The following is a 19,031-nucleotide window of genomic DNA, read 5'->3' as shown; positions in this document are numbered from 1 at the left end:
ACCATAATTTCAGTTATTTCGACTTCTCTCTGTTTCTCTGCGGGAAAGTCACTCAGTCTCCTCAGCTTCTGCTCACTTGTGATGAGATACATAATACCGCCTTTCCCATATTTTCTGTGTTGATAAAAATGAAATAACATGTGTGGAGTTTGAGAACATGGCCCAGCCCGGGAATTCACTCAGCAGTAGTTAACACAAGTATTTCTTATCCTAAGCAAGGCTACCCCCTTAACTTCATCGCTCCGAGAATCAACTTCTAAAACTAACCCTTCAGTTAAAGAGAATGCCAATCCCCGCACTGCTGTGGGCATTTCTGCCACAAAGGACAATGTCGTAAGCCCGCAACTGCTCAGGAGGAACGTGGGCCTTACTCTGCCCGGCTCAGGCCCAGCGGGCTCAGGTGTGCCAGGAAGATTCTGAAAGCCCAGCAGACTGAGAAAAGAGGCTTTCTCAACCCTGAGGTAGCTCCCACTCAGTGTAGACAACTACTTTTGGAAGTGAAAGGTTGCTCAGAACCCTGAGGGGAAGCAACGCCGAGCGAAGTTAGAGCCAAAAGCCTGGTCCTCTCTCCAACGCCCACAGCAGACGGAGAGGCAGAAGCAGAGCTGCCGTTGGCTCTCCCAGCCTTAAAGGGCCGTGAACACATAAAGACTAGGCACACTGCTCAGAGGCTGAACTTGGTTAAAAAAACAAAATCATGGCCTCTGTGGATGACTCTGAGGCCACTCGGGAACAGGATGCAGGATGGAAGCCACGCAGATGAAGCCTGGAGAACTGAGTTTTTCCTGTAGCAGATCTGGGCAGATCGAGTCTTGTCCTCCCTGAAACATCTCAGGGGCTTATTGCTGAGCGAGCGCTGGGCATTCTCTTAGCCCAGGGGAAGGGGAAGTGGTCATACTACAAGGTGAATGTTGGCAAACAAAGATTCTCTTGGAACTGGAGTTCCAGGAAATCTAGAAATCTTGACCAAGTAAAACATAATCATGGGCTGGAATAAGACCTTGAATTTCTTAACACCTGATGTGACTCCAGAATATAAAACAGAGAGAGAGAGAGCTGAGAAGAAAGGAGGGGAGCAAACGTGCTAAGAGACCATACTTGCAGTGGAGCAGTTATGAAAAAAGAGGACAGAGAATGGTAAACATGATCTTACACAAAGCAACTCCCCATCTGAAGGGCAGCCACTGTCACCCATCCGCTGCTGCCTGTAAAAAATCCTTTGAGTACCATTCACTTGATGATACAAAGGTACTCTGTATGTATCAGTCACTGCCTCAAACATGCACAAATTCTGTTTTCCTGCCCGTGAAAAGTATTGGTAACTAATCTTCCAAATAACTTTGCATTTCAGAGCCTCTCCGTCTGAGTTACGAATTTCCGTCAGTCACTACCCACAACTTGAGAAATGTGGCCCTAACCAAACTTCAGGAGATGTTTATCTCACTATCTCACTCAGGGCTTGTCTTGAAATTTTCATGGACAGTGAGGATATACACACACACACAGATACCAATAGACTGTACCACATGTAACCATAGCTACTGAAGAAAAAAGTTCAGGAAAAAAGACTAAAAAGATTTTCACCAAAATTTTTACAAAGGTTATATTCATTTTCTTCTTCATATTTAATACATAGTTGTATGTGTTTTTTCCCTTGTCAAAGCAAATGTTAAATTACTAAGATAACTTAGGTTTTATTCTTTTCTATTACCTGTGATTAGCACTGGGAAGACTGTCGCCTGTTGAATTATTCAAAAGGCCAGACATACAACTTGCTTCCTCCAAAACGGTTCTCAGATTCCCCCAACTGGAATTAATCCATTTATACTCCAAAGGCCGTTTGTACTTTTGTTATAGTCCATCATGGTACAGAGGAAAAATCCATGAACCTCAAAGCTAAAAATCACCGGGTTCAAGGCCTGTTTCTGTCACTTACCAACCACGTAAAGTCGAGCAAAATACATAGTTCTTCAAAGCCTGTTTCTCCATCTGTAAAATGGAGATAATAATGTCACCCTCACATGGTTGTTACGTAGATCAAATAATACAGACAGAAATAATATCATGGCACAGAAAAGGGTCCATCTTTTATGTCCTATGTTTGCAGAAACGGCTGATGACTCGCACCCTGTAGAAGTGCTGAAGGGAGGTGGTCCGTAGCAGACATAGCCTTTCACCAGAGTGCGCCCACGCTACCTGGGTTTTGAACCGATTTTGCTTTCATGTATTTAATTTCTACTCTGAACCAGTCATTGTATGTAGTCTTGAAGTATACATTGCCCCCCAAGTTTGCTACTGTTTATTAGCCATCAGCATTCATTTGTACCTTCTTCTATGCTTTCCCTTGCAGTCAAGGGACTGGAAGCTCAGGAGCTAGATTTCCGGATGCAATTTACCTTCCTCAGTGAGATACACTCAAGATATTTGGGAAGGGGAGGGGAAGTCGAATCATTCTTCCAGAAGAGGCAGAGGCAGACATGGCTGCTTTGGCAGATGTCAGTTTCTGCAGGTCTGGCCAGACTCCAGGTTCTGCTGGTAGTGCCCGGCCTTGAGGCTATTTTTTCCCATTATCTTCAGATACAGAAAGTTTGGAGAAGCACTCCAGTGGGCCCATTTTGTGTTCCACGTCCATCCCTTGACCAACCAGAAAAGTTCCCTGAGAGTGTGGCAGCTCCCATTCAGATCACGTGGCTACAGAAGACAGAGGCATGATTCCCCAAATGAGTGGAGTAACACAGACAAGGCCACCGAAGAACCATCTTACCCCAAGTCTCCCAAAAAGCAGCCGTGCAGGGAGGTAGTTTATGTGGGAAGTAATCCTAAGCTGCAAGAGTGAGGGTCTAGAGGAGTAAAACAGGGAAGGGAAAAAAAAATCACCCCAAAACTCCATGATGAATTACTGATTTAGCGACCTCTCTGGGTAGCTGGCGCACAACCCTGCCAGCACATTACCTTGGCTGGGGGAAGGGGCAGTTTCAAGTTTCTTGCCATAACGGCTCTCCACAGGCTGGGGAACCAATGTGAGGGTTCTCCCAGCTACTAACTATGTGGATCCCAACTGCACACTCAGAAACCAGAGAAATAACCACAGGGGAGATCCGAGAGATCCACTGAACCCACTGAGACACCCTTGAGCTAGAATCCCACGTCTACCCTGGCCTCCCGATGGCCCCATTTCAACCAGAGGATAACGAAGGTACTTCAGGTCCCTGAGTCAATGTCCACACAGAGCCGTAGACCTGTACTCAATAGTTCTTAGAAAGCCTGCTGATTCTTTTTTTTTTTGTCAGTATATATCAGCCCTGCTGAACAATCTTAGATCCCCTTGGGCGGGATCGTGGGAACATTCATCATATACACTTGCGGTAGCATTGCACTGGCTTTCCTCAAGGGACCCGCCTCTTTTTGAGGGGTGTGAGTGGCTTTGGGTCTGTGAGATGACACGTTTGGAAACTGGGTGAGGGACTCTTTTCCTCTAAAATGAAAGTTGATGAAAGTTTTTCTGTTCACCAGCTCTTGTTTTTTCCTTTCTTACAAGCCAAATAATGCTCTGACGGACTCTCTATCTATCTGTCCACCAGGGGGTGCCGCGTTTATGAGCTCTTGCTGCTGACTGCTGAGGGCCTAGGCATACCGTGTTCTACTGCAGATAGCCTTGCTGCTCATCATGGCATACGTCCCCTTTATTCTAACAGTTAAGTCCATTGGCCTCCGTCATTCCAGAATCCTACATCTCTTTGATATTAGCAATCTCAGTTTCCTGGCAACACCTTCTTCTGTCAACACCAGCCTATATGGGATAGTTACCTCAGAGCTTCTTAAATTAGCAACGCATTCCTCATTGCTTTAGTGAAAAAGCATCCTCTGGGTCCTCCTGGGGACACTGTCAAGTGCCAATTTCTCGGCTCACACATAATAAATTCATTCTAATATTTTTGTTTCCTTGAATCTTTGGTATTCCTCTTCAATACTATGCCAAGGCAGTTCCTGCATCGCCACCTCGTTTTTAGCAGGCTATTATCGTGTACAAGCTTCAAAGAGCCATCTTAGCAGCATGTTAAACAGGTTTCTGGTGTCCTTGCCACAGAACATTGAGCGCCAGGTCATGGAGGAGGACTCCTGTGTCAGTAAGCTGTACCCTACACAGCTTTGTATCCCCACCTCCTACCACCATCCCTGATCTAATATCCTCAAGATCCCCATACATACGTGTTCCTTGGAGCCCTGAAATAGTCATACCAAGCAGATCTTGAAGTTTTTTTGGCATGTAGGCTACTTCCTCCCAGAACAAGAACTGTATTTCCACTCTGGGACTATGCTGAGATCTTACCACAGTTATCAGACTGACAGCAATGAAGGAAGGCAGATCACACCTTGAGGAAGATAAGGATAACCTTGAGAGGGACCTGTGTCCGGTGATTTTTCAAACGTCTCTGGACAAGGGGCTGTTGTGCTCTTCTATGAAAGTCAAGAGCTGATGAAGAGAGGGCTGCTGCCGGTTGCCACTATGGAAGAAAGCAGTCTGTCCCACTGACTGTAGGCCTATGAGAAGCTGGTTCTGTTCTATTGGACATTGGCTTGGACATCCCCTGGTGAGGTTTATGTCATGTGGGAAATAAATAACAGAACATAAAATCCTAACATCAGAACAAAGAAATATATATATATATAATTTACAATTATAAATATAATTATATGCTTTATAAATATATTTATTAAATATATATAATTTATAAATGTATATATATTTGTGTGTGTGTGTGTGTGTGTATATATATATATATATACAAAATCAAGCTTATTAAATACTCCACAGAAGAGAGGACACCAATCTGATAGGACTAAAATACACCTTGGAGTGAAGTTGATGCTGATCACATTTTATTCAGATGTAATACAGCCTGGAGTCAGAACACAGGGACTCAAAAGTGAAGACCCTGAGTAAGTAGGAGGGTTTGACTGCATATTTGAGATTTTGGCTAGAGACAAGCAGGCTCTTGGATGTGGACCTCCAGTGCTTTTCATTGAGATTATAGTCAGAGTCGCCTTGTCTCCATAGCGGCCCTTCCAGAAGCGGGTCCCTTGAATAGGCCCTCTAATCTGCAGTGACACCCAACCATGTGGAGGAGGCAGCGTGGCTGTGGATGTCTATGTACATAAACAGGTGAGCAGCTCGGAATAAAACTTACCGAGTTTAGAATTCTATGTGTGTGGCAATTTGCTTGAAGTCCTTTAAAATCTAGCTTAAGGAAGAATCTGTATACAGTTTGTGTACACTATTTGTATTTTAATTGAAAGGACTGAGGACTGAGGAATTTGCTGAATTTGCCTGAAAACATTCTTTTCAATAATTTAGTTGTACTGTAAGCAGGGAAAGAAAAGCTATTTGGCCTTATTGTTTTAGGAACATTTATGCCCTCTACAGAAAAGCATTCAGTACTGTGATGCATTCTAAAGCCTTTCCCTGATAAGAGGGAATCAATTCCCAAATGTGACACTGGGGTAGGGTTTTCCCAGGTAATTAAATTCTTTGCTTGGAGGAGGAATAGGGTGAAACAAGCTTAAAATGATGGAATTTGGAACAAAAGCAGGGAAGCCAAAGCAGTGTCTTGGACAAAGATGGGTCTAGGAACCAAAGGTAAGACCTAAATATTAAGGTACAGTACGGGAGCAATCTTGCTTATGGGAAAGGAAGGAGCTTATTAGGGCGCCAGTGTGACTGGAACAGAAATACCAGAAACGCTTAATCTGGTTTTTAATACAATGTAAATATTGTCTTCTCTTTTAGTGAAAGCAGTTGAATAGGAGATCACTCAAGGGGTCTGATCACTGACATATGCAGAGGATGGAGAGTGTAAGGATAGCAATTAGCATTTGCCCTATAATCTTGCATGTTTTTGTAATGTGTTTTATATGTGTTCCTCATTGTGCACACGTGTACAATTTGTCTCCCAGCTAATCTGTGTCACTCAAAGGGAAGGGCCAGAGTACTAACTTCTCAATAAACAACACCATGTCTATTACTGTGTCTTACAAAACAGCCATTTGAGTAAATATTTTCCATAATTGAGAATACTGCAAAAATGCTCTAGTTTTGCTCTTAGATTAAAGTTGATCCTATTGCTAAGAATTGTAACAGACACTCTACATAGAAAGTAGTTTGCTCATGTCTCAGAAAGTGTGCCTTGACTATGGAGCAGATAGACTTTAATCTATCTCTTTTACTTATTCAACCTCTGTAAGGTTATCTTAAATGCACAAAGAGAAAAATACTATTTCCCCTGGAGGATTATTATGACTATTCAATGAGGTAAATTCTAATTAAAAAACATTTGTTAACTACCTATTAGGTGTTGGGATTAGCATACTGGGCAAGGGGGTAGAATGAAGGGAACATTTTAGAACGTATTTCACATTCCATAGTGCAGGAATTTAGAACCCTTGTACCTCATGTGGTCTAAGGAATTTTATTGCTCAGAGGGCATTAAAAGATCATCTTGATCAGTATCTTTACTTCTCAGTTGTGTAAACAAGGCCAAGGGAGGTTAAATGAATTCAACAATCTCACAAACCAGTTAGCTATAGGGTAAAAATTACAACCTAGGTCTCTTTGTTCCTGGTCCTCTGTTTGTTCTGCTGTACCCTGTCAACTTTAAGAGTGTAATAGCCAGTTATCTTACCAGCAAAAGCAAGATTATTTGGGAACTGAAAGAGGAATTGCAATTCAGGATATGTGAACCATGGCAGACCATAGGCAAGTCCAGAGAACTAGGAAGAGAAGCTTGCGGAAAAGAAGGCAGCTGAGAGGGGCTAAACAATCAAAGAGTCCGTTGGAAGAAGTTGGGAGTGCCAAGTTCGAAGCTTCTCATTGGCTGGGCTGCTACAGTCTCTGACCGGCTGGCCTGTTCTTGGGTAGAGAGCCATCTTCTTCTTCCTGCCGGGCAGTCAGGTGGGCAGCAGATGGAGGTTTGCGTCTCTTCCTGTTTGGAGTAACTGACAGTGCGTGGCTGGGCATGAGCGCTCAGCCTCCAGGCCTGTCCCTACTCCAGTTTTGCCTTAAGTTTCCTTATTTCTACATTTCCCCTTTTTGGTCAAGATCTTTCCTCTAAGGATCGTTGATTAAGAGTCAAGATCTCTGCATATAGTGGTTTGTCCCTTGGTGCCAGGAAAGACCTTCCCTGGTTGTCATGTCCCACATCAAAGCGAAGCACACGAATCAGAAGCCTCAAGAAGCTGCACTCCAGTAACAAATGAAGCAGTAGGGGGAACTCCCAGGCGCTTCTGGCTGAAAGTCCACATTTGGTCAAGGTTGTAAGCACTAGAAATTATCTCAAAGCGATGAGGTAGCATCATCTTTTCAGGCATGTCATTTTTAGAAAGGTTGGACAAGAAATAGGTGCAGGACTTATTAACAAGTATACAAAGCAGAATTTAAAACAACATAATTGCAAGATGGTTCTAAACCAGGAACGCAGAGCTGAAGGTAGCCAGTAAAGTAAATCAAAAGACGTGGGTGGTCAGGCGGAAGTTACTGTGACCAATGTGCTTGCGCTTTAATTTTATGTAATCAGGTCTCTATTACCCCAGAGGCATTTATCCAAGTGCAACAAGAGGTTTTTGCTCTTGCACAGACTGCTCTTTGCTCAGCCACATAGGTAACCAGAGATTATGCGGTTACCTTGGCCGGTTAAGTGAAGTGACCACTGCTGAACTGGAACTGTGTTGGCTACAGAGTCAGCTAACTCTCCTAATGTCAGAGAGAGGTTCCTGATCACGTGTTCACCAGCACTTTTGCCAGCCCATGGGAAGCTCTCCCCGTGGAGGCAAAGCCAGAATTATGCACATCTCCCGGAAGTTCTCACTCAAGGCAGTTACAGGTGTTTAACGGGGCAGACCAATGACAGGCTTCTGTTCCGTTACAGAGAGAACAGGACAATGAATACAGCAAAGGCACACTGTCCTTGTATTTGCCAGCTATCAAGGCAATGGATTGCCCAAGCCATTCGCCAAACTTCCACATATGAAGGTACAACCAGGGGGTGAACGCAAGGTCTCCACATAAGTGATAATATCTATGGGCTCAATCACTAGCATAGAGACGTTAGTGTTACTAAACAAAGCCTTAGACGTGCTGTTGTTACACTCAGAGAGGTTACCTAGGTATGTAAATGTGTCAGCAAGTTTACAAAGAATCCAATTTGCATTACCAACTCTGCAGAATCTTTTAGACAAACACTAAAAAGGTCTTGTTTTCTCACTCCAGGGTTGGGTCACATTGAAGCAAAGAATGGGTTCAGGTGGGCTTAGCACACTGACTATAAAATGGGCCCAAGGAACGACTGGGACAGGCAGCAGCCTCTGGAACTCCAACAAAATTACTTACAGGGTGAGCCAAAGGGCCATTGCTATCTCGTACAGACTGCGGTTTCCAGTGGCAGGTCCAGCCATCAGAGAGGTTTGCCTCTCTCACAAGGGATCGGGCAATAAGGATGAGGGCACTGTCCTTCCATGGAATGGAGGGAGCAAAAGGGTAAGAGATGACATTGAAAGAAAGGTACACAGGCCTGGTACAGACATCTCAGGAGTCATCTGCTTCAGACCCTAGTGAGCTTAGTCTCAGACTGCCATGCAATTGGCAAGTCTAGTTGGGATTTGGTGCCTTGTTTAGGTGCAACATGCGACACAGCGGTTAGTCAGCGGAACCTGATGGGGCCCTTCCAGCAAGGCCAGAGAGCCCTTCTGGAGTCATCTCTGCCAGTGCACAAAATCTCCAGGCTGTAGGATGCGATGTTTGGGGTCTTTGTCTTCTGAAAGCATGTTAGAAACAGAGTGCTCTACTAAAGCAAGGGCATTCTAACAGAAGCAATTAGGCCTTTACAGTACAGAAGTCTGTCTCCTTTTATCAGCTGTGGAACAAGAGAAGCAGGAGCCAGGTGCATCGGGCATCCCGTTACAAGGAGATTCACCAAACCTATGCAAATATGTACAGTGTCATGAAATCCAAGAATATTTAATAAGAATTTCAGAACTCTTGAGGGATGAGGTAGGGAGAAAAAGATAAATGCTTCAACCTTTGTTGTGAAGATTCAGTTTGCCAAATGGCTGTAAATTACAAATAGCTTAAGGAGAGGAGAAAAAGGGCTCCTTTACATCTGGAACATAAATGATTGTAACAGTCAGTTTTCTATTAGAGTTTTAGAAATTTTTACCCAATTCAGTGTTATAATCTTAAGGTCATCAAAAACCCTGTATTGTAGAGTAACTGTTAGAATCCTTTCCATGAATTTCTCTGGATAAAATACATTTGCAAAGGCATCAGAGTAAAACAGTAACTGTCTATAAGTGACAAAAGACTTGAAAAAGCCCACTTATTAAAGATCTGATGAGAGTTCATTGTGAAGAGGATCTGCTTATTTCTGTGACATGCATTTTAAAATTATGACCAATAACATTTTATCAGGACATCTTAGAATTTCAGAAATTTCACACAATTTTGGAACATTTATATTAACTTGTACCTGTACAAATATAAGGTAAAAGGGTTTAGTATTTCTTCTTATTTGACAAGCTTCCCATGGAAGTTAGCATATAAAATAATCTGGATTACTTTAACATTTCCCTAGGTCAGAGACAAATTCTTTAAGATTTTCCAGGGGCCTCTGGATGAACTCAAAGTTAGTTAAATTTCAAACAGACTTTGTTTAGAATATAATTTTTGGAAATTTGTCAAAAATATCAGAAGCTTTTGGACACTTGACCAAACAGGACCACAGATCATTATGACGTGGTACTTAAGTATCTGTTTGACCACAGTAACAATAAAAGATTTCAAAGGCAAATGCAAAAAGATTACATATGCAACAAAACCTAGCTTTTAATATTAAGAAGATTCAGTTTCCTTTAGTCATGAAAGACCTGATTAAGACCAAATGAAGGGCAAGAAATTATTTTCATAAAACACAAATCTTTGTTTTCTAAACAGATTACTTAATAGGTAAAGAAAAAAATCCTTCACAGTCTCTCATCAGGAGCAGACTAAAATAAAAATGTATTTTCCTCATGGTAAATTTTCCAGTGTGGCACAAAATATGTTTACCAATAAACTGAAATATCTTTAGTTCCTTTGTAAAGAAAATAAAAAGTGGATGAACATATTTTAGTAACATTTCAGTATTTTATCTTATTTGGAAATGATCTAGATATTTAATAACTGCCCATCATTTAATATAATCTCAGCAAAACTCTGAAGTTTCAAGTTACCAACAAGTTTTCAGGAATTTACTTTTCAAGCCATAGTAATTGCAAAAAGCATATCCCACTTGCACCGGCCTAAATCATTTATTGCCGACAACTGCATTTAGCTTACTCACAAAAACTTCGTATATGATGTTAAAACAGTTAGCCTTCTTAAGTTGTTTTTCTTGCTGGCAAATTTTGTAAAAAAGATAATATGAAGTTATCTGGCCAATAAATCCAAGTAGAATTAAGATTGTATGTCTGCATTCTTTTCAGCTGATATTCTCAAAGACATGCTTATTTTAATTAAACCAACAATCTTAAGCTAGCTTTCATTTACTAAAATTTAATCCTAGATCATGTGAACTTGAAAATCATTTTGGCTTAGTTTCCATAATTTTTGTTTAACTCATGTAAGTGCTTGTTTGTTTTCAAGTCATTTAAATAGAGCTCTTTACAAATTAATTTTAGCAATACCATCTAGAGATAAAGGCTACCACATGTCTGCAACACATGTATGCATGTATGTACAGACACACATGAGCATACAGACGGATACAAACAGGGACCTTATAGTTTCATTTAAAGTTTTAGCCACGTCTAAGATACAAACTCAAAAGAATACTTGGATCCAAACTGTGTTTCTGGCAAATGGACTAAGCTAAGTTTACTTGCCCAGGTGGCCAAAGTTTTGTTTTGTTTTGTTTTTGATTTTTGATTTTGTTTTTGCATGCTGTAAGGATCCTTTTAGAGCTGTTTTTAGAGTCAATTTATTTTTCAGAAGCTTCTGTATAAAAATCAAGGAATGCATTCCATTGTCTCTTCTAATTTAAGAGTGCCCCTTAACTTAAATTTTATTTAAAACAAAATTTCCCCCTTTTGAACAGAATGGGTGACTTACCAAAAAGCTTCAACAAACAGACTGACAGAAATAGAAAGCAAGTTTTCTCCTAAGAATTTTAGAGTATGTTTGTCTATTATGAAAAATCAAGGGCAGTTGCTACTTTAATCTTTCCTTCTAGTTTATTTCCTCCAGTTAATTTAGAAACAGAATTAGGAGTTTTGCATTTGGATCCTCAGAGGATCCGGTTTTAAAGGGGCAAGTCTTCACAGAGGAGGAGAGAGGAAGATGGCACGGGGGGGGGAGCAGAGCTTGGACACGAGATAGCTTCTGGGGAAGGCACATTAGATGCCACCTGCGACAGGGAAGTTGGGAAGGGTAACCCAAGGAACACGAGGCTTTGAAAATCAGTTTGTTCTTCTCTAGTTTTTCAGTTGTTTTAGCCAGTGTAGAAACAGTACTCTTGCCGGCAGGTCTGAGAGCAGCACACCCCTTCCAGACACCACTCTGTCGTGGTGGAAGGGTTCCCAATCTCCATCCAAGCAGCCTCGACTCTGCCGAACTCCAGGCCTGTACAGGACAGAGCTGGCTGGAAAATTGGCCCTGGAATTGGGGACAAACTGCTTCTGTAGGTGTGTGTGGTTGCAGCCATTAGCAGTGAATCTCAGGCACCAGAGGCAAATGCTGCTCCCTCCCACAGTATTCCTGCCTATCCTTTCTTTGTCTTCTTGGTTCCTGTGTCTGCGCAGCTGCCGACTTTTTGTGTTGTGGTTAAGAGCGCAAACTCGGAGGGCACATTCAGCTAGGTTCCAATTCTGTCTTCTCCAGTTACTGACTGTGTGACCCTGGGCAAGTTCCTTTGTGTCCCGTAGCTTTAGTTTCCCCAGCTGTAGAAGGAGGCTGATAGTATGTGTCTCGCAGGGCTGGTTCGGGAATAAAATGAGATACACTACTGTGTACGGAAGCTCTAGTAATTACTCAGTCTTTCCCTTTCCCCCCCTTGGACCTGACGACAGAATCTCCACAGTGAACTCTAACGTTCATCCTTTACCAGAACACCGACTGCAGTTACTCGCAGGCGCTTCTCGCTCGGGGCTGCTTCACAGAAACACTGCATCCAACCTTGTTCTCCAGGCCACCCCGCGAAGCTTCGCCACGGAGGCAGCACCTACCCAGGGGTGTCCGGCAGCTCCTCCTCCTCTTCCGTCCTCTCCCCTTTCCTTCCATAAGCTGTTACTAGTGTGAATAGAAGGTTGTTTTTTTTTTTTTCATTTATAGAACAATTTTATGTAACTCTTCTTAATTTTAAATGCACACAAATATAATTCATCACACATTTCTATCTCTGGGGAGAAAAAAACAACATCTAGCAACTGAAATGGCATTAAATTGCTTTGTACTAATGCTCATGTTCTTCTGTGGGTCTACAGGTCTGGATGGGAGTGAAATGGTTCCCAAGCCTGGGACTCGATGTTCTCCTGAGATTCTTTTAGAGATACGAAAAGCAAGCTAATGACAAAATAATGAGTTGTAGTTTCACAGGACATGCGAGGTATGTGCCCAGCCCTGTTAATAAATCCAAGGTGTTGGCTATATTTCAAGAAAAAAGAGTGTAACGGCCTATATTTCTTTACATCTAACATCTTTTTGGGATTTATTCATTCATTCTAGTTTCTAACTTGATTCTGGATTCAACAATAGGGCTCCTGTTACTAGTGTGAATAGAAGGTTGGTTTTTTTTTTCATTTATAGAACAATTTTATGTAACTCTTCTTAATTTTAAATGCACACAAATATAATTCATCACACATTTCTATCTCTGGGGAGAAAAAAACAACATCTAGCAACTGAAATGGCATTAAATTGCTCTGTACTAATGCTCATGTTCTTCTGTGGGTCTACGGGTCTGGATGGGAGTGAAATGGTTCCCAAGCCTGGGACTCGATGTTCTCCTGAGATTCTTTTAGAGATACGAAAAGCAAGCTAATGACAAAATAATGAGTTGTAGTTTCACAGGACATGCGAGGTATGTGCCCAGCCCTGTTAATAAATCCAAGGTGTTGACTATATTTCAAGAAAAAAAGAGTGTAACGGCCTATATTTCTTTACATCTAACATCTTTTTGGGATTTATTCATTCATTCTAGTTTCTAACTTGATTCTGGATTCAACAATAGGGCTCCTGATTAGACGTACCTATTTTTCATTTTGACACAGTGCATTTTATCATAACATCTTCCCCAACTTTCTATTTTGAAGCAGTTTAGATTTACAGATGTTACAAAGATAGTACAAAGATAAGCTACAAAGTTACAAGTTACAAAGATAATACAAAGAATTCTTGCATATGTTTCACCAGCGTCCCCTAATGCTATTACATTGTGTAATTTTGGGTATTTATCCAAGCCTAAGAAATAAACTTTGGTAGACATGAGAAACTAAACTACAGACTTTATTTGAATTTCACTAGGTTTCCCACTTATATTTCTTCTGCTCAAGGAGTCAGTGGGATACCACATGGCATTTAGTGAGCGCATCTCCTTAGTCTCCTCCAATCTGTGATGGTTTCTCAGTCTTTCCTTGTTTTTTTAATGAACCTGACACCTTTGAAGAGCACTGGCCAGATATTTTGTAGAATGGCCCTCCATTTGAGTTTGATGTTTTCTCATGATTAGACTGGGGCTGTGGGGTTTTGAGAACAGCACAGAGATGAAGAGCCTTTCTCATTGCATCGTATCAAGGATACATGATATCAACATGTACCAATCAACTTATTACTGGTGATATTAACCTTCATCTCTTGGTTAAGATGATGTCTGCCATCTGCCATTTCTACACTGTAAAATTACTATTTTTCCCTTTCCACATTATATTACAAGTGGGTTTGTAAGTCCAGCTAACACTCAAGACCTAGGGAAATGAATGGCACCTCCTGGAGGGAGGAGTGTCAAAGAATTTGTGGGCATATGTTAAAAACCACTAAAGCACTTAGTAAATATTTTGGCGAGACGCTATGCAAATATTTTGTTTCTCCTTAAAGTTTCATCCACTAATTTTAGCATACATCCTTGAATAATTATTACTGTGGTGTTCAAACGGTGATTTTTCTATTGCCCTCATTTCTTCTACATTTATTATTTGGAATTTTGGGATTTTTTTCTATAAGGAAGAGTTTTCCCTTCTTCTCTGTTTATTTATTCAATCATTTTTTTATATTAGTATGGAGTAATAGACGCTTATTTTATTCTTGGAGTCATAATCCAATACTATTGTTACTAATCTTATTGCTCATACTGTGCCAAGTTTGGCCAATGAAGTTCTTTTTATTTCTGTATCATCCGTTTTTATCTACCTGAATTTACGCTGATATCTTTGATTCATCAAACGCCACACAGTTCATTCTAGTCCTCCCTCCTTTGCTAATTTGTAATCTACTTTCTCTGAAATAAGAAACATGATCCCCATTGTCTATAATTCATTTATTTTTGTTCAACCCTAGTCTACTTGTAAAGCAGCATCAGAATTGCTAAACTGTGCCCTTGTGTGACACACGGTTACCAAGTAAAATACAGTGTTTTGGGTCTGTTCTCCTTGTCTTTAGTCTTCCAGTTTCCAGTAAAAACACTCTTTTCCCAAATGATGTAGGTCAGCTCTCCCTCCACCCCCATGCAGTGATGCCATGCGTTTTCATACGTTCTTTCCCTGCCCTAACACCTTCTGGTAACATTTTTAATAATAAACATTTTCAAGCAATAAAGGATGTTAGAAATCAACTTCTCCAAAAGTTTTCTATTTTATAATTTTTGTGTTTTTAAAATGTATAAAAGTAATACACACGTATTTTTGTTTAGTGGTAGAGAAACGTGTAATATGAACAACAGTTCTCTCTCAGGCATTTGCATGTGTGAATATGTAAGAGCTTGTCTACTTCTGGGCTCTTTTCATCTCCATTGCTATGTCCTTGTCTGGCCCAGGAGCTCCAAGCCCCATCCTCGGAGGCAGCCAGTGCTGAACTATTTATTTCATGTCTGAGCAAGCTGAGAATCAGAGATTAAGATCACACAGTTATTTATGACAAAAACATGAGGTGAAACTCAGATTCAAGATCCCTTGCTCGTTTTTCTGTCCACTTCCTGGTGTTTTTGTTCAAAGGCGTGCACTCTCATCCGGATCAATCCGCAACGCACACACGGGTGAGTGTGAAATGGCTGACTCGTAAAACGCTGCGCGGTGTAAGCGGATCACTTCGCCCCCGGCTGCTGTAGCTCTAGGTAAAGGGGCAGCTGTGTGTCGGGGGCGGGTGATCGTTACTTTCCACGTTAGGCCATGGAAGGCTGTTAAAAAACCCTTCCACTCTGGCTGCAGCGGGGGTTTTAGGATTCACAGAGACGCTCACAGACAGCAGGCGCCAGCAGAGGTTTTCTCATGGAAGTCCCTGTTTTGCAAAGACTGCAGTGACAGCAATTAGAAGCACAACATTCTAGAACAACAAAAGAATCACTGAGAAAACCCGTGCCCTTGAAACTGAATTTGGTGAACTGAGAAGACTGGCAAACTCCAGAATTTGTATGCTAGCTGTGACAACGGGAAGCGACGCCCTCAGCCGGACCAGCGGGGCGCTCCAGAGCAAAAGGAGTCAAGCACAGAACTCACAGAGCCAGCCCGAGCAAAGTCGCAGAGCTGCCACAGGACCGGAACAGAACACCACCCCAGCGCCTCTGGACGAAGGCGTCACCAGCAGCCACAGCAGAGGGGCTGCTGCAATCATAAAACTATGCCGTAATGACTGTGGGTACTTGAAATATGGCACAGATATTTCAATTAACATTATTTCTATGATGCATTGTAGTTTCTGTGAACTAATCCTTTTATCACTTGAATAAAACGAACTCCTTCATGTGCTGCCGGAGATGGATGCCTGAACTTGGTGGAACTTGCTAACACGTGTAGTGGCAGCCCTGGCTGGCGCCCAGCGGGGCGAACCAGGATACGAATCGTGCCCAAACAGGCCCCAGTTCTGTGAAGATGCGCCACTCCTCACATGTACGGACAAAAACCCACGCAGCAAAACCTAGACATCCTTCCCACTGTAGCCATGTACGCATCTACCTCTCTGGACCAACAAACTGGTTAGTTATGTTTTGAAATTAACCGTACCTCCCACAGGACATTCTTAAGTATCCTAAAGTTTGGTTCCAAGAAGATTAAGATAAATTATTTCCCTTCCAGTGGGGTAGGAAGGGACAGACTGGGATTTCAAAATGTAGAACCGATAAACAAGATTATACTGTACAGCACAGGGAAATATATACAAGATCTTATGGTAGATCCAGTGAAAAAAAATGTGACAATGAATATATGTATGTTCATGTATAACTGAAACATTGTGCTCTACACTGGAATTTGACACAACATTGTAAAATGACTATAACTCAATAAAAAAAGTTAAAAAAAATTATTTCCCTTCCATGTTTTCAGATACCCTAGATCTTCTTAAGATCATTTATTTCCTTCCCTATTTTTAGACACCCAGGGTCTTTCTCAGGGCATAATGGTCTTAACATTGGAATACATTCCAGAGATGTTTAACATCTCTTTCAACCTGAATGTCCCTTAAGATATCTCCCTTAAAAAAATTCGCTTGTTTGTTTAACATTTATTCATTTACTGGGAGTTACAATTTATAGACCATAAAAGGTACAGATCTTAAGGGTTCAGTTTGATGAGTTTTGGCATTTGTAAATACCCATGAAATCACCACCCCAAACAAAATATAGATCATTTTCATCACCCCAGAAAGTCCCCTCATCCTATCTTGTAGTCAGTTTCACCCTACTTCCAAATGCACCCACTCTCTGACCTGTCACACGTGTATTCGCCTGTTCTTGCACCTCATAGTCATTGAGGCAAGTTGTGTGTGTCTGTGTGTGTGGGTGCATGTGTGTGTGCACACACGTATGTGTGCGTGTGTGCGAATGTGCGTGTGTGTGCGTGTGCGTGTGTCTTCTTTTACCCGGTGTTTCTGGGACTCGTCCATGTTGCCGTACTTATCAGCAGTCCTTCCTTCTTTGCTGCTGAGTAGTGTTCCATTGTATGGATGGATCACAGTCTGTTGACTTGTCCTTCTGTTGATGAATACGGGGGTCTAGGTTTAGGCTGCTATGAATAAAGCTACTGTGAGCATTATTGAATTAGTCTTGAATTTTTCTCTTTTTAAAAAACTTATTTTGAAATAACTTCAAATTTACCAAAAGTAGCAAACATTAAAGTTGCACAAAACACTCATACACCCTTAATCCAGATTTATCCATGAAAGTGTCTAAACTTAGTTTATCATTTGTGTGTGTGTGTGTGTGTGTGTGTTTTCCCTGAACCATTTAAAGGCCCTTTGCTCCAAAATTATGGCCCTTTACCCCTAAAAAGTTCACTATATGTTTCCTTAGAATGTGGACATTCTCTAATATAATCACAGGGTAGCTACCAATTTCAGTGAAGTTAACATCAGTATAATACTCTACTCTATCAATTATATCCCAGTTCTGTTAGTTATTGACCCAATAACGTTCTCAACAAAGGTTCCTACCTCCCGCAACACAAAACCCAGTGCAGAGGTAGCTGTTGCTTTTAACTGTCACCGCTCTTCAGCCTCCTTTAATCTGGAATATTTCTAAAGACTTTCTCTGTCTTTATGACATTACATTTTTGACAAATATGCTACACCTTTTATTTTCTTTTAGAAAAATCTTCCTCATTTCAGGTTGTTCTGGTGTTTCCTCATGATTAGGTCCACATGATGCATTCCAGACCAGAACACTGCATAGAAGACGCGAGGTAGCGCGGTCAGAGGCGTGCGCTGCCCACCTGTCCTGCATTGCTGCTGTTCATTTGGATTGCCCAGTCGAGATGTTGTCTAATTTATTCATTATTAAATAACTAATTTTTCTCTGTTGTAATTAATAGGTGGCCTGTGGGGAGATAATTGAGGATCATGAAAATATTCTCTTTCTTATGAAAATTTCTTCCTAGATTTAGTGTCCATTGGTGATTCCTGCCTGAAACAATCTTTGCTGTGATTTTTGCAAAATGATTATTTTCCAGCTTGCTTACTCCTCCACATTAACAGCTGGCCCTCAGTATTCAGCTGCAATCGAGAACGCTCTCCTCTGCACTATTGTTCATTTATTTCTTATAGGCATGAACTCATTCATTTCTATTTCTCCAATTGCTTACAGTTCATTACTGTACTTATTCTGGCCCACAAATTATCCCAGATTTGGCCACAATGAGTCTCTTCAAGATGGTTGCTGGGTTCTTGTGACACTCCCCAATCAGTTTTTTAAAAATCACTCCCTTACTTCCTGGCATAAATAGATGTTCCAGGCTTATCTTGTACCTACCTTGCTCCATCCCTGGTGTTAGTCATTGCTTTGAGGAGCCATGGTTCCTCTTAGTGAAGAATGGTGTTAAAGGTCGGGGTGTAGATATGATCATCGCTACCAGTATCTTTGCTTCTCAGCCCTTTCCATGGACATAATCAAATAAATATTCACACATATTGATGTACATGCACTTATATGTGCACACACACCTGATATGCTATTTTAGAAACCATAAATTCATACCTGAGACATCCAGTTCCAATCCATCCTCTCAGGGTTCTGTCTTGTCTTCTTCCAATCTGTATTTGTATGTCCCTTCTTCCTCTGTGAGCTCTCTAGCTCCCAAGAACATCAATACATCTGTTCAATCCTATAATATATCCTAAAACAGCTTCAGTATTTGCCCTTACTACTACAATGAACAAATCTGTAAAACGGGCTGAGGATTCACTTGCAATTCTTTCCTACCCTCCGCCCTGCCCAAGACAGAGGGTGTGTACTCAAATGTTTCTTTATTAGTTATTGGCTTCCTTTCTTCTTTCCCTTCCTTCCTTCCTTCTTTCCTTCCTTGACTCT

General features: G+C 41.4%; 1 long non-coding RNA gene across 2 annotated transcripts; it reads left to right on the top strand.

Annotated features, from left to right (window-relative positions):
• The first annotated feature begins 996 nt into the window (after positions 1-996).
• Positions 997-3,890, top strand: LOC140698540 (uncharacterized). Of its 2 annotated transcripts, none has more exons than XR_012076358.1 (3): positions 997-1,137; positions 2,351-2,404; positions 3,582-3,890. It is a non-coding gene; the product is annotated as an uncharacterized lncRNA (long non-coding RNA). The 2 variants fall into 2 exon arrangements; XR_012076359.1 differs by lacking the exon at positions 3,582-3,890 and adding an exon at positions 2,578-2,785.
• Positions 3,891-19,031: the final 15,141 nt, after the last annotated feature.

Source organism: Vicugna pacos, chromosome 9 (genome assembly GCF_048564905.1).
Source record: "Vicugna pacos chromosome 9, VicPac4, whole genome shotgun sequence".
NCBI classification, from domain to species: domain Eukaryota; kingdom Metazoa; phylum Chordata; class Mammalia; order Artiodactyla; family Camelidae; genus Vicugna; species Vicugna pacos.
The sequence above is the reverse complement of the archived record's forward strand: the minus strand, read 5'-3'. Positions and strand labels throughout refer to the sequence as shown.